The 14,588-nt window shown below is 38.2% G+C and overlaps 1 pseudogene across 1 annotated transcript in view; it reads right to left on the reverse strand.

Moving 5' to 3' along the window:
• Positions 1 to 3,751: 3,751 nt before the first annotated feature.
• LOC145440260 (patched domain-containing protein 3-like) overlaps positions 3,752 to 14,588 on the reverse strand; it is a 54,879-nt pseudogene continuing 44,042 nt past the window's right edge. Inside the window, exons 14-19 of the transcript XR_013915491.1 lie at positions 9,114 to 9,278; positions 8,901 to 9,045; positions 8,309 to 8,469; positions 7,214 to 7,398; positions 5,453 to 5,688; positions 3,752 to 4,628 (exon numbers count right to left, since the gene is read on the reverse strand). The product of XR_013915491.1 is annotated as a patched domain-containing protein 3-like (transcript). The remainder of the gene's footprint in view (positions 4,629 to 5,452; positions 5,689 to 7,213; positions 7,399 to 8,308; positions 8,470 to 8,900; positions 9,046 to 9,113; positions 9,279 to 14,588) is intronic.

Here is a 14,588-nt window from a genome sequence, read left to right on the forward strand (position 1 = left end):
AGTTTAAGATTCAAACATAAATTGCCACAATGGCACAACAGCAACATAACAACAACAACAAAAGTCGACCTCTCTCTCCGCTGTCGCATGTGATCTGCTGGCCAATTGTACACGTCCGCCCGCCTAAACTCCAATCAACAGCCAGTGGTTCTTAAACTTTTTTAGACACTCCCCCCATTTTTATAGTGAAAAACTTTCGGCCCCCCTCATCGTGATATCACAAACTATTAAAAAGAGGAATCAGAAAGCTAGCAATCCCAATGGATAGTTTGATGGCATTGAAGGTTATGTCTATTGATGAGAGAATTCTTAAATATGAAATTCGGACAATAGACATAGTAGCTACCATGACCAAAACGTAAAACGCGCGTTGCGAGAATTTTTTTCAGTTAACTACGGCTTCGTGCCCCCCTTCAGATGCTTTCAAGCCGTCCAATTTGAGAACCACTGACGCACACAATCAATCAATGTCACGTGTGATTCTCCGTGGCAGAGGCAACACTAAACATGAGCTACGCAACGGCACACAATCACGTGAAAATGGCCTGTTGTTGTCATTTTCATTTGGGTTTTCCATGATTTTTCATGTTAGCATTTCGACATCGATAATTATTGTCATGGACTTGTAGGACAGCCCACTTTTCTGTAGGCTTTTGTGAGATACTGTCGTAGTGAACCTGTAGGCTACTTTATGGGCTTATATTTATAACCGCGACCGCCAATCATCTTCCGCGAGTAAGGATTCTGTCGAACTGAAATTGCGAGTATTGTAAATTACATGTATGCGAGCTCAAATACCACAATGACAAGCGTCGTAAAAGTCGTTAAAGTTCGTTTCTACATACATGTAGGCGCATATCTCGGAAAATCTATGCAAATGACATTGTATTTACGGTAAATTCACGGTTTGCACTGACGTACAAACATGATTTCGGCGCGTAGCAGATCGTTCATGTTGCGAAATGTATTTTATACGATCGAGGCTCCCTGGCTTCCGCATATGTCACTTTCCTTATATCACAAGGGGTTTCATGAGCAGTGGTACTTTTCAAATATGAAGCACCTGCTATTGCTCATGTACGCACGTTTCGAAGTAGAGATTAGCGATTCTGCAGTTTGCTCATCTAGTCAGAAAATTGGGCTATCAATCTGATTCGATCTCGGGCTTGGTAAGCTTGGAGTAATGATAATATAGTCATAATTAATGATGGCACCAAAGGCAGGGCGAAAGATGTGAAAGCTCATATTTATACCTTATCCGCAACCACAAGGAAAGCTCGCTAGTTAGACTATATCAATTAGAATCCCATTCGGTCAAATCCGCGAACAGTAACATATCGCCTTGTCATGACTTTACTTTATGGAAAAGATCCAGCCTTGAAAAGCGTTCAGAGAACCGAGCTATATATGTCTACATGTTGCGATAATCGCACGGTAAATCAAGATTTATTGGTTGCCTGTATGACAATATTCATATCCAAATTTGTTTCGTGATTTTTTCATAAACTTTCCGCTGAGTTTAATATCTTGACATCTTCCTTTCCAACTGACTTTGAAAAGATGCCGTGTGCCCTACAGCTGGAGTTGAATGATCTGCAATGTGACCCTACCCTAAAACAGAAATTCCAACATGAAAGCATCGACAAATTTTATTCGTCACTGAATGAATCCAAATTTGCTAACCTGAGAAAGATGGTCGAGAAACTATATGTTCTGTTCGGGTCTACATACATTTTAGACCATGAGCATTAACAAGACAATGCTGTGTTGCAATCTGACTAACGTTCACGTACATTCAGGTTTCTACGTCCCACATGGAACAAGAGTTCAAAGAACTTGTTGGAAGCTTTGATCTACCACAGATGTCTCATTAAACTAAACAGGTATGGTAGTACATTTCTTTAAAACATTCATTGAATACAGTGTTTGGTCTCTATGCTCAATAAACTTGCAGTTTACATTAATTAAATACGATTTACTCATTGTAGGCCTACATGTATTTAAATAGGCGAATAATGTATCGATTCAGGAATCCCGCCCGCCAAGTACTTAATTTTCCCATATCCGGCCCGCCGACTGGTCAAGTTGCCCGCCGCTGCTGTAAGGCTGAACTATAAAGTACTTAACCGCAGCAATAATTGTTGATAAAGTATTTTTCAGTCGCGTTACTGGAGCAGGTAATTTCGATACTCAGATTTATTCGGCTTTAACTGCAGTGTTCGAGTAATTTCTAGGACTGTATAAAATATAGTAGGCTACCTGAATGATTCGATTCTGAATGGAGTACAAAGCGTCGAGTCGAGTTATCGAGTGGCATTCAGTATGAAGTCATAACAGAATGAAAGATGTGGAAAGCTCAAACACTTACTGATATTTAGGTATTTTTCGTTGCACAGAAAAGTGGTTTCCACTAACGTGCATATCTTTGTAGCCCTGGCACATGTTTCGTATGCTGCATAGTATGCGATAACAACCGAGGCTTTAAGGCTCACACAGTGAAACATAGTATCGAAACTGTAATTTTTGTTGATAAATTACCTCTTAATGACATGGGACGCGTAATTCCAGACTCATATCTCACTATTCTACTTGAATCATTAGAATTAGTACTCGATTCATATGCGAATATTCGAATCATTGTGGCAAGTCTTAGTTACTTCAATTACAATCGTAGTCGAGTGGGTTCCAGAACTCCGCTGAGCCGGGCCCAATTATTAGTCTTTCCAGACATGGAACCGCAGAAATCCCACGGTTAAATCTTGATAATCAGAAACTATCTACACGCTATAAGGCCTACATTTTTTCGCAGAAATGTTCAATCGCAAATCAGCCTAGTATCCTAGTAGAATATATATTTATGTATAACTAAACTATGTCCAATTGCCCATACTCTGCAGTTGTATTGAACTTTTCCATGAATTTTCTATTGATTGCTCAGCCTCTATGAATAATTCAGTTACTTTGCCGAAGAATCGTTGCGATTATACCGGCGGTGACGTTTTAACGAGCTTTTGCGAAGTTACACTTCCGCTGGCAATATTTTCACCTGTTACATAAACCGCAGTGTACTGTAGGCCTACACATATCGAGTCTAATTTGTGAAATGTTTCTTTGCTCTCTATTTTAATTGCGTCTATTATGCCCTAATTCTAATTCTAATCTGATTTCTTTTTTTCCTGAAAATGCTACAGGACGACTGTATGGTGCGAAACGAGCCAAACCTAGTGTAGAGAAATTTTCCATTCTCATGCTTGTGATAATGAAATCTGATTTGATATGAACTTGATATGCTTCCAAGTTTTCGCGAATTCAGTAATTCTATTTCTGGTCTAATTTGGAAAAACTCTATACTTATAATTCCAATTTAGTCTAATTTGGAAAGGAACTGCGTAGCTATAATTCGCATTCCAGTGCAATTTGAGAAACGAATGTGTAGCTATAATTCTTATTCTAATTTAATTTGGAAAAAGTGAAAGTTTTCGAATTGTCCAATTCTTATCTCCAGCGTCCTCTCTCGATTTTGGATCACGTCGTCGTTACGTCATCACATTTCCGAACGCCACAATGATACTGAGATGTTGCTGTGTATTAGAAAACTATTTTGTCTCTTAAGTATCTGTGCGGATATATACTTCACGGAAACGTGGTGTTTGGAATTGTTTGCAGTATTCAGGTAACATTTTTAAACATTGGCCATCACGCGAACCACACCATCCCTAATATATAAGTTAAGTAAACATATCAAAACTGATTGTTTTCTATGAAATTTATTACCCTAGTACATTGCAGAAACATACGAAAACATCAAAGATAGCATATATCTGGATAAATTCCACAATACAGGCTTTGTACTGAGGAAGAGAAAAACTATAACAAATTCGCTTACTTCGTAGCAGACTCGGATAACTAGATAATTTTAAGCTTTTCCAAATGAGGTTAGGAATACGATTCTAGCTGCACAGTTATTTTTCCTAATTAGGCTAGAATTAAAATTCTATCTACACAGTTTTTTTTTTACAAATGAGATTAAATTCGCTAGAGCTGGGAAATTGAACTAAATTCTGAATTACAATGAAGTACAACAAAAACCAAGGTCACTTCATATCAAATCAGAATTTATTGTCATAAGCACGAGAATGGCAAATGTCCGTACAGCGAGCATGGCTCGTTTCGCACTATGCAGCTCTCCTGTAGCATTTTCAAGAACATCAGAAATTAGATTAGAATTACATTATCACCATTTCGCTCTAATTAGTCTAATGAGGCCACTATAGGATTATCTAGTTGTCCAAGTCTGCTTCATAGTGAGTTAGCGGATTAAGTATTAGCGGTTGGTAATCCTGAGTCGACAAAATAAATGGCAACGGATGCATAAAACTCGTAAATCAAGGATATATTCATTTTAAACAACGCGCTTAGAAGTGCACAATGGTAATTTTCTAAACAGGACATCACAGTCCTGTCATGGCATCTTCGTTTGCGATAACGTTGTTCTTCTTCCCATCGTGATGACTTGACAAGCGAGCTTCCACAGCATTTGCGTGTGGAGGTGGGCCAACGATCGCCAGCACACAAGGAAGAAAAATAAGTCCGTTCCATAATCCATACCCGACGACGCATACGAATATCTGGAAGAGAATTCTGTGTGAGGAACACATGAATATGCCAAAACTAGTGTGCTAATTCCTGTGCTCATGTGCCATCCAAGAGCTTCAACTTACTGTACACTTTACATGAATATAAACAGAAGTGACCATTAACGAAGCAATGCTATTTTTCGGATTACTCAAGTAGGTTTTCTTAATTACACTACTTACACAAGTAGTTTCAGACTACTTCTGCTTTCCTTCCACAATTCTAGGGCAAAACTTCTTACTTTTTATCATTTTTAATTTTGCTATGTATAAAGTAGTTTCGTTGTGGATTTTAGATAGTAGATTTTCCTCTTTATGTGAGAAATTGTCAAAAACGGGTCGCTTGTTGGTGACCCCTGGGTTAAGATGAACATATTGCATATCTCGCTTGTCTTCCCGAAGCACAATAATTCTAATGCATGGCGCATAGTACATGTTTCTAGTTGTGATGTGGGTAAAACGGGTATTTCGCTCACCGGACATCAACAGTTGATTCATGTTCACCCGAAAACACTGGTGATAGTGGCACATACGGTCAGTTACGAAGTACTTCTACTTTTCGAAGCACTGCAAGTAGCTTTTGCCTAGGTACTTGCAGCACTTACTAAAGTCGGTATGATTTTTAAACTACTTAACAAAAGATTTTCATTTTTAAGGAAAATCTGGACCTAGATATCACTTTCTCTCTTACTTAATTGCAAATCTCCACATATACTTGTGTACTTGTAACGATGTGAAAATTTACGGCTTCACTTCTTCTTCTACTGGAGTACCGACAATGACTACACTCTGACTGCCTCTGTACAACTGCGACTCACCGTGAAAAATACTCTGTACGTGTACAACTCCGACAGCGAAAGCATAGAAAGAGCCAAAAAGGTGCTGAATCCTCCGTTGAACACAGCCAGCCCAATCTGCCCCATCGCTACCCTTGCTCGCATTTTCCTAGTTCCTTTGAGCGCCAGAAACTTGTGACCAATGTGAGCGGCGTAATCAACTGCCAATCCGATCGACAACAGAAGTGTGATAATTGTACTTGCTTCTATCGAAAGATCTGTCATTGAAGGTAGAAATGGATTATGGTATCAAAGTAGGCAAGGGCTTTAACAGTAAGGCTAGGCAAAATCGAGTAGGCTACATAGGGGAGATGTGGTACCGATGGATCAAAAATTGGAAAATGATCGCTGGCCCCGAAATGTTCAGCCGAAAACAGCAGATCTTTTGCTGGCTCAGCACTTTGATACAAGCTCTACCTATCGCGCACATATATATGAATATCCGTCTTTTCAAAAAAAATTCATGGACGTTAAAAATTTGTTGCTCGAACGTGTCATCGGTCCCCACCCGGTGGGTCCAATGGCACACGACCCGGGGACCTATGACACATATGCCCTGAAAAACTCAGATGTGACAACTTTTCTTGCTCAGTATTATAATCTAAGCTACAGCAAGCCAAAGAAGAATGTTTGATCGCAACCGTCAAAAAATAGAATAAATATTAACTCAAATGTTGTCATAAAATCACGTTACGATTTAGGCTCGGACTTATAATTTAGACGGTACATACATATTGCCCGAAAATCAACAGTGTGACTTCCAAATACCTCGTTATAGCGATAAAACATCATATGCAATTATTACATAAAGATTTTCTGTACGTAGGCATGTTTCATTTGTTTCATGATTAGTATGCTTGATTATTTTGCTTGATTTGGCTATTGTATCATCGGTCCCCACCCTACGAATTTTATACATGAATCGAAAAAAATTCACTCAAGGAGAGTACTGAAAAAAATAATAGGTGCCATTATATAGCCTGATACAAGCCCTACACTTCACAATAAAAATGATTGCTGGTTTTTTCGTGTTGAAGGTTACAAAGAAAAATGTAGATGTCTATCTAAATTTAGTTTACACCCCCCAAAACAAAAAACATCTGTGAGAGACCCCATAGCTCGCTCACGTCGAATTTTTTTGTATGTGAGGAAAGATTTTGCCAGCATGCAATTGTAGACAAGTTCACGGAGTGTAATCATGGAATTATCATAGAGAATTTTCAAAGTATTTTCGGTCCCAGTGATCCATCGGTACCACATCTCCCCTAATTGATTCAATTCCGAATCGAGTATTAGACTTCGAGTGGATTCAAGTATTACTAAGACCTTATACCAGTTTAAAAGTTCAAATAAGTACCTCTTATGCTTCCACCAAAATATACTGCCAGTTGTGCATCACGATAAAGAGAAATTGGTATCATATTCATGACGACCACACCCGTTTCTTTGCACTTTGTGACAATGCGGTGGATCAAGCACGACTATCCTGATATACCATCGCCACGAATGTAGCTTCAGTGCTACATGTTTCGTATGTTGCGATGCAGCCAACCGAGATTTCGTGGTATCAAAGTACATTTTCGCAGATAACTTAACTCTTAGTGTCAAGACGCATACAATTTCAGTACTCGAAAAAATCAATCATCTCTTACTATATCTACTCGACTCGGGTCATTAGAATTAAAACTCGATTCAGATTTAAGTACTTAAATCATTGTGCTCAGCTCTATATTTACTAGTTACCAGCGAAATACATCGTGCCGGCCACTTCCACGGTGGTCATCGCAACGCACAGCGCCACCCAGAATCCCATTTGTGAACTCCCCAGCATCGGTATCACCATGAGAAGAACGCAAAGCATCGTAATACCGATGTTGCGGTAGACCTCCTGTCGCACTATGCGAGTTATCTCGTACACGTAGTAGAGCCTGGATGAAATAGATCATATGCAACGGTTAGAGAGTGTTACAGAACAATAATAAAACGCTGTTTATATATGATTGGAAGCCCCTGATTCTCTGGACAAAACTAGGCCTATATTGTTTATCTTTGTACCTACTTAGAAATCGCGACTTCGAACTCTACTCTATCACAAATGTACGACGTTTATCCTACTTCTACTCTTTAAAAACGATGAATACTTTGACCTCCTCTGGGTGTACGTATTGCTCAGTCGAGATCGTTCGAGTAGGCTATACTTGTAAACTAGCCGATAAAGCAGAATGATGCCATCTATTTCTTTGCAAGTGTAAGTCTATGCGATTAGCGATTACCGAATTGGAAAGATTCTTCGTTTTCTTTTTCAAACGTAAAGGCAGTATAACTAAATCCTGAACGCATATTCTATGCTTAAGCGGCGCGGCTATAACTAACATTAGAACATCACTTCTATTGTCGCTGTGAATTGTGATATGTTTTAGCAGTGCAATAATGAAATCGTTGCGATTCTAACACTGTGTCTAAACTACTGAATAATGATACATCGGAGTCACATGAAATGTACTCGTTGTGAAATGGATGGTGTAACGGAAGACGACTTTAAATATCTATTTGTGAAATTAGAGTTTAGTTTTACACTAATACACGTTCAAAAGTCTGAACTCTTTCGGCTATCAAAACTGTAGTTAAATTGACGAATCAATGACTGATTCCGATTACTGACACTTTAACAAACCTATACAACTACGTACACGAATGCACTGTACAATTTACATGCGTTATGAACAACTATAAAAAATGAGAAGAAGTTGTTAGTTGTAATCCCAGTGATGATTCGATGTCATTAGTATATTCATTCTATTTGAGTATATCGCGCGGATTGTCACTTAAAATAGTTACCCGCCAAACGGGAATACACTCGCTTCCCCACCGAATCCTGCTGTTTCGCAATCTTCCCTGATCGATGCTATGATGTCGACATTTTCAATCTGATCTGTCGTGTCCCGATGGCGTATGTCAAATTTCGAGCCGATTATGGTGCCGTTCCGGAATACCACGTCCTGAAATATGGGGAGTTTATCAGAGATATATAAAAATTGGGATAGTATCGCACAGTGGTCGGCAATGATGGCAATGCCGTCTTGGTGATTTTACGCGGGGCGTTGTTTGATATGGGAAAGTGTCAATAATTTGAGTTCATATTTATAACGTGATATTGGTAATATCAACAAGGCACTGTACTAGGTCGCTATCTATGTGGATTTAGAGACGCAATTTCTTTCCTTTCGATGAACATTAACTGCTGATCTCCTCCACCATATGGAAAAGCTGCGAGCAAATTCATAATGCTATCTGAACATCGACCAATGAGACCTTGAGAAGTCACAGTCAGTCGATAACCCCAGCTAATGTTTTGTTAAGACATAACGAAAACTTGAATTGCTGCATCTGACGATGATAATATAGGAAATATTTGGTTTGGATTGCTTACATAAAAATAATTCCTTCCAGACAGGCTCAGCAAGAAGCGACGTACGTCCGCATAAAATACTTCCGGACTTCCGTACCCGCTATCATCAAAGACATCGATAGTAGAATTTTCCGTTTTCTTCCATGAAATGTATGCATCAAACCAGCTAATATAGATAATCATGTCCATTGATATTACGCGTGGAAAACGGATTGTAACATATGTGACCTCTACCTCGTGGCGTGGTTGGAATTTAGGTTTGAGTTACTACGGAGGCTTCTGAACAGAGCGTCCAATTTCCGCCTCTCACTGTAGAAGTCTGCGTTAACGACGTAAACACTCGCGTCCGTGCCGTAGCTGAAGAAATCCTCGAATTTATCTTGATAGTCGATCAAATAGCTGTAATAAAAAACACAATACAATCTGGTGTGATTTTTTTAGAAATTGAGAACGCCTGTTGATATTCATGCGTGATAACGACGCCTCAACTGCTATGCTGATTTCACATTAATTTACAATTTAGAAGAATTTGAGGATCTCTATTCTTTCATTGTGTGAAACATCGGCACCAAAGAAGAAAATTACTTAACTCTGCAGAAGCTAACTGGATAAATTTGGACTTGGAATATGTTTTGACTGACCCAAAGATATTAGATAGTGTAGTAGTTGAATCTGTAATATCGTCGGGATGATATATATACTATGGCTAATAGCTACACACACCTACATATATGCGTGTGTATATCGATTTATGTACGATAGCATCTATGACATTTATATGTTATGAAGGCTAATTCCGTAGTTAATGTACATGTCTATGTCTCAAAGACTAAACGACGCGTATATATTTATTAAATTAATTCTCTAGAATAACCCTTACAGACGAGGCGCACAAAATCTGTGATGTGATAAGCAGCACTATCACGTTTTACTTCTAAAATAGTAGTTATATGAATTATAAAAATTACAATCTCAGAGCGCATTCATTACCGTTTACCATATCGGGCAGATGTGAAACTTAGTTCAATTGATTGCCATAATTTGGTGAGCCGGTTATAACTTTCTTAGAATATAAGGCCTCAGGCCTCTAAATAAATATGGTAGGCCAAATGTTTGCATGCACTCCAGTGTCGAAAATCGAAAATATTATATGACAGTAGACATTTCCTCGCCAATCATATTACTCGTTCCTACTAGGTTGGTAATCTATTGCAAGGGTTTGGTTAAAATGCGCGACAAGTCATATATATGAAAGAGAGTCATATATTCGTGAGACACCGCGTAACTTCGCAATGCGCTAGACCAGTGGTTCCCAACCAGGGAGGAATTCCCCCCTTGGGAGGAATTTTGCAATTTTTAGGGGGGAATTCGACTTTAGAATTGTAACGGATTTCCCAAATTGTTCATATTCGAACAGTCATTTAGTCAACCAGTTATATCCGAACGTATACTCCTTATGACTGTTTTTTGTTCGCTGAAAGTATGTTCAAATGCTATTTGAAATTTATTTTTCACATAGAAATCCCCCCACCCCTTTTTCAATTAGTTCAGATGTGCTGCTGTTCGCAAGACAATTTTGTAAGTCAGCGACGGCCTCTCAATCAAATATATCCTACGCGTGCCGAATCTATCACAACAAGGCCTCTAGTGAAAGTATTTATCTTATATTTTCAAGTCAACATTTTGAGACTGTGACTAAATATTCCAACGTCATCGATTCAAGTCAGAGAGATCGCTAGCCTTGCTTTATTTTTGGTGAACAGCTACCCGATCGAAACAAGACATGGTAAACTTGGTGCAATGTTGCCGAAACGTAATGGGTGTCCTAAATTTCAATGAGCTCCAGAAGGGAATCTGATCACGTGTATGTTATATATTAGGAGTAGTAAGGGTATCTGGGTTATAGACCGTCCAATCAGAGAGCGCCACGTCATCCTAATTGCCACGCCCATTTTCATGCCCTAAGGGAACATTCATCTGCTACGTCATCTGTGCCACATCATCAAGCGCCACGCCTATAGTGCCACATCATCCACCCATTGCTATATCATCACTGCATTGATTGCCGCATCTTGATACTTGTCTCAGATATTCTATTATGTGTATTTAGGACTAATATCATCCGTCCATATTTTTTAAACTTGATTTTATGTGTACAAGTTACGGTTTCTGCAGTTTCCACATTTTACGACTTATGATTGCTGCGTCAAAACTTACCTTGGCTAGAATCGACAGATTTTCTATTATGTGTATTTAGGACTATGTATTTAAATTCCTATTCAGATTATACATAAATGCGAAAACTATGATGTCTATGTAAGTTTATATTCTCCGGATAATATTATTAATATCAAAATTCTACACATCATCACTAATTACTTAATATAAAATGCGATTTTGAGCGCTGCGACTTGATAATATGAACCCCTACGCTTCTGATGCATGATTTTTTGTGATAAGGACCTAGGTAACATTCAGAGTCTGCAACGATTGTTTGGATATACATTATAGCAATACCCCACTAAACTATAGGCGGTTATATTACTCTATTGCTCAGAGATAACTCATCCGTCCATATTTTAAACTTGATTTTATGTATACAAGTTACTGTCTCTGCAGCCTCCACATTTTACGACTTATTTTCATTAGACGCAGGCAAGCGATTCTCCAGTTCGGAGCTACGGAAACAAATCACTCGCATGTGCGCGTTCCGAATAGTCTTGTAGAATTTTCTAAAGTCGTAACAGCTTAGTAGCATATACGCGAATCCCAAGGTGAAAATAATCGAACGAACTATAGCCGTAGGCGTGCGATTCGCAGGGCTTTATTTATACAAACTCTATCGATGCCTGTACGCGAACCCCAGCGTTAAAACGATTAGGTCTAATTAACACGTTCTGAAGCCGAAAATTTAGTCAACATCATTGAGATAGCCATGATTTGAAGATGGTGATCGAGTGTGACAATAGCACTCGCCAAGGTTAGACAAACATAACCTTAAACTACTCTCTACTTCACAAAATATAAAGTTATAAAAGTAAGCAGATTTTGTCGATATTGCTTTGTGATGATTTTGATGTTGTTCCATACCGATTGGGAAGATAGCACACCTAATTTCGTAACTAACTACATAATCCCTAGTAACGTAGTAAGACGCATAACGGAATTTACGCAAAATCGGTATTGCTCTGCGATAATTCCGATCACTATGTTTTGATAATGACGTGCTTCCGAGAAATAAATAACATTCATTATACGTTAGATGATACTTTTCCTTGATATTCTATCATGTGTGTTTAGGACTAATGCAACATCACTATGTTTACGACATGTCTGATTTGAACACACTAATTTTGCGTATCACACCACAAACTGCGCAAGCCTTCAAAGTTGATAAGTAAACAAGTATTTGCACTCCATCAGAATACTTAAGTAGCTTTTCGCGTATATGTACCTGTAGCTAATACTAAAGTGCTTATGATTTCAGATTGCTTCAACTTCATGACATTTTCAGTATTAAACAGAAATATAGAACTAGAATACTAACTTTTATTCGTAAATAGCTACTTCTACCTTAATTTAATGGATTTATCTGAGATCATTGCTTTACTTAATCTCTCCAAAATGTGCATTGTACAAGTACCTCAGCATCGAAACCCTCTGGCTATAACTATCTGGCGGTATAATTGCAGCAATACTCGAGTACTAATTTAAAAGTAGCTTAGGTATCTAAATGAGCTCTGAGTCGCTGTTATCTCGCATCTGACCATGGAGTTAACACCGGTATTACCTTCGCTCACTGATGAAAAAGATGAAAGTTATTAAAGAAAGCAGATTTGTATGAAAACTCGTTAAATAGAAGTAAAAGTAGCCTTGAAACATAACTACTTACTGAAAAATCGTTACGTAGAAGTGGGATTAGTCTACGAACATAAACACCTACTTACTTTTAAATCTCAACTTGTACTTGTATTCGTACTTTACCTTTACACGGCGTTTTTGTATAATGTATACTAATTTTATTAAAAATAAACCAAAAGGACAAATATAATTGATCAAATTCATTCATTTATGCAAAAAATTGAAAGTCTTGTCGTGATGGTCCGTTTCGAAATGCAAGCGGATGAACTAGACCAAAAGTTTCGAAGATGCGTTTTATAATTGCTCTAGGTGTGAAATAGACATCGCACTCTTGCGGGGAAACAACATGAATTCAGTCTTCACACCACAGAAACACAGCCGCTTGGTTAACATCACAAAACCGCAATTGAACTCAAGATTGCCATACACGGAATCGCTGTTAACGATGTCTGACTGCGGCGTTTCGACGAGTAACGAATTCTCGTATTTAGTATTGATTGTGACACATAGTCAAAACAGCGACAGTTTTCACAACCCGGTACATACATTGAACCAACTGATGTAAGGTGAAACACTACGTTCGCAGCAAAAAAAAGTTTGCAGGGTATGACCACCACCAACATATAGAGTAGTGAGTGAGTAATTAAACTACATACCCAGATTTTACTATATTCCGAGATCCGGATCACGATCCAAGTCTACCTGAGAATCCGAACTACCCTGTGAAGTTGATATATCAAGTTGTGAACCGTGAAAGAGTTGTAATCTCGGTGAAATAGTGTGCGACACATTTTTCCACAAGTCGAATGCATGTCGGTTCATACTAAGACCATTAGGAATTTGCACAATGACAGGTTATTGAAACCGATGCCAAAACTCAGTATAATAGATTGATATTGACCGCGTGTATGTTTGACATATATGCAGCATCTTGGATAGGCGGTGGAGCACTGAATGGCACTGCAGAAGTCATCTACTCTCCTAAGCTTGGACTGATCTGGGCTATTGCGCCACTGTGTTACGGGTTTAGTGTTCAAGTACTTTATCTTTACACGACGTTTTTTGTAAAATGAATACTAATTTTATTGAAAAAATAAAAAATAAAAAAGAGCGGAAAATTACATTATATCCCGGAACGCAACAAGAAAAATCATATGAATTTGTAAACTACTTGTTCATGACATAATAATAATTCTACTTGTACACTTTTTCACATTTTATAACACTTTAAGTAATACTTAACAGTTTCAGTTTTAAATAAAATACGGAATATAAACTAATCGAAAAATTCGGTAACCAATTTCGCGTAGGCTATGCATGCATACAAATGAGGAAAGTTACATCAACGCGTGTTAAAGTAGCTGTATCGAGTTATCGAATGATTTTCTCCTTACATCAAAACAACTAGAATGTATAACTAAATTAAAAAACGTATCTAAATGAGCTCCAGGGCATTGTGATTATGCTGCATACCAAATTTCATCACACATTTCATGATGGAACAACTTTAAAACTAACGCAGTTCTATAGCAACTTTTGCCTAAATCTGTTTTCGGTAGCGTGTACATATACATAGTCAGATTTAATAACAGAATTATCATGCTAATATGTGACTCCTCACCTTGAAACTTGATACGTAGTTGTAGGCCATTGTGATTATGCAGCATACCAAATTTCCTCACGCATTTCATAATGGAACAACTTTAAAACTAACGCGGTTCTACATCGACTATTGCGTACATCTGTTTTGCGTGGGGGGCGTATAGCACGTACCTATACATAGTCAACTTTAACAACGGAATTACCATGCTTAACATTGAATCCCAACTCGAAACTTGATAAGTAGTT

This window comes from Botryllus schlosseri, chromosome 6, assembly GCF_051294905.1.
Source record: "Botryllus schlosseri isolate E-star chromosome 6, Bs_hap1, whole genome shotgun sequence".
NCBI classification, from domain to species: domain Eukaryota; kingdom Metazoa; phylum Chordata; class Ascidiacea; order Stolidobranchia; family Styelidae; genus Botryllus; species Botryllus schlosseri.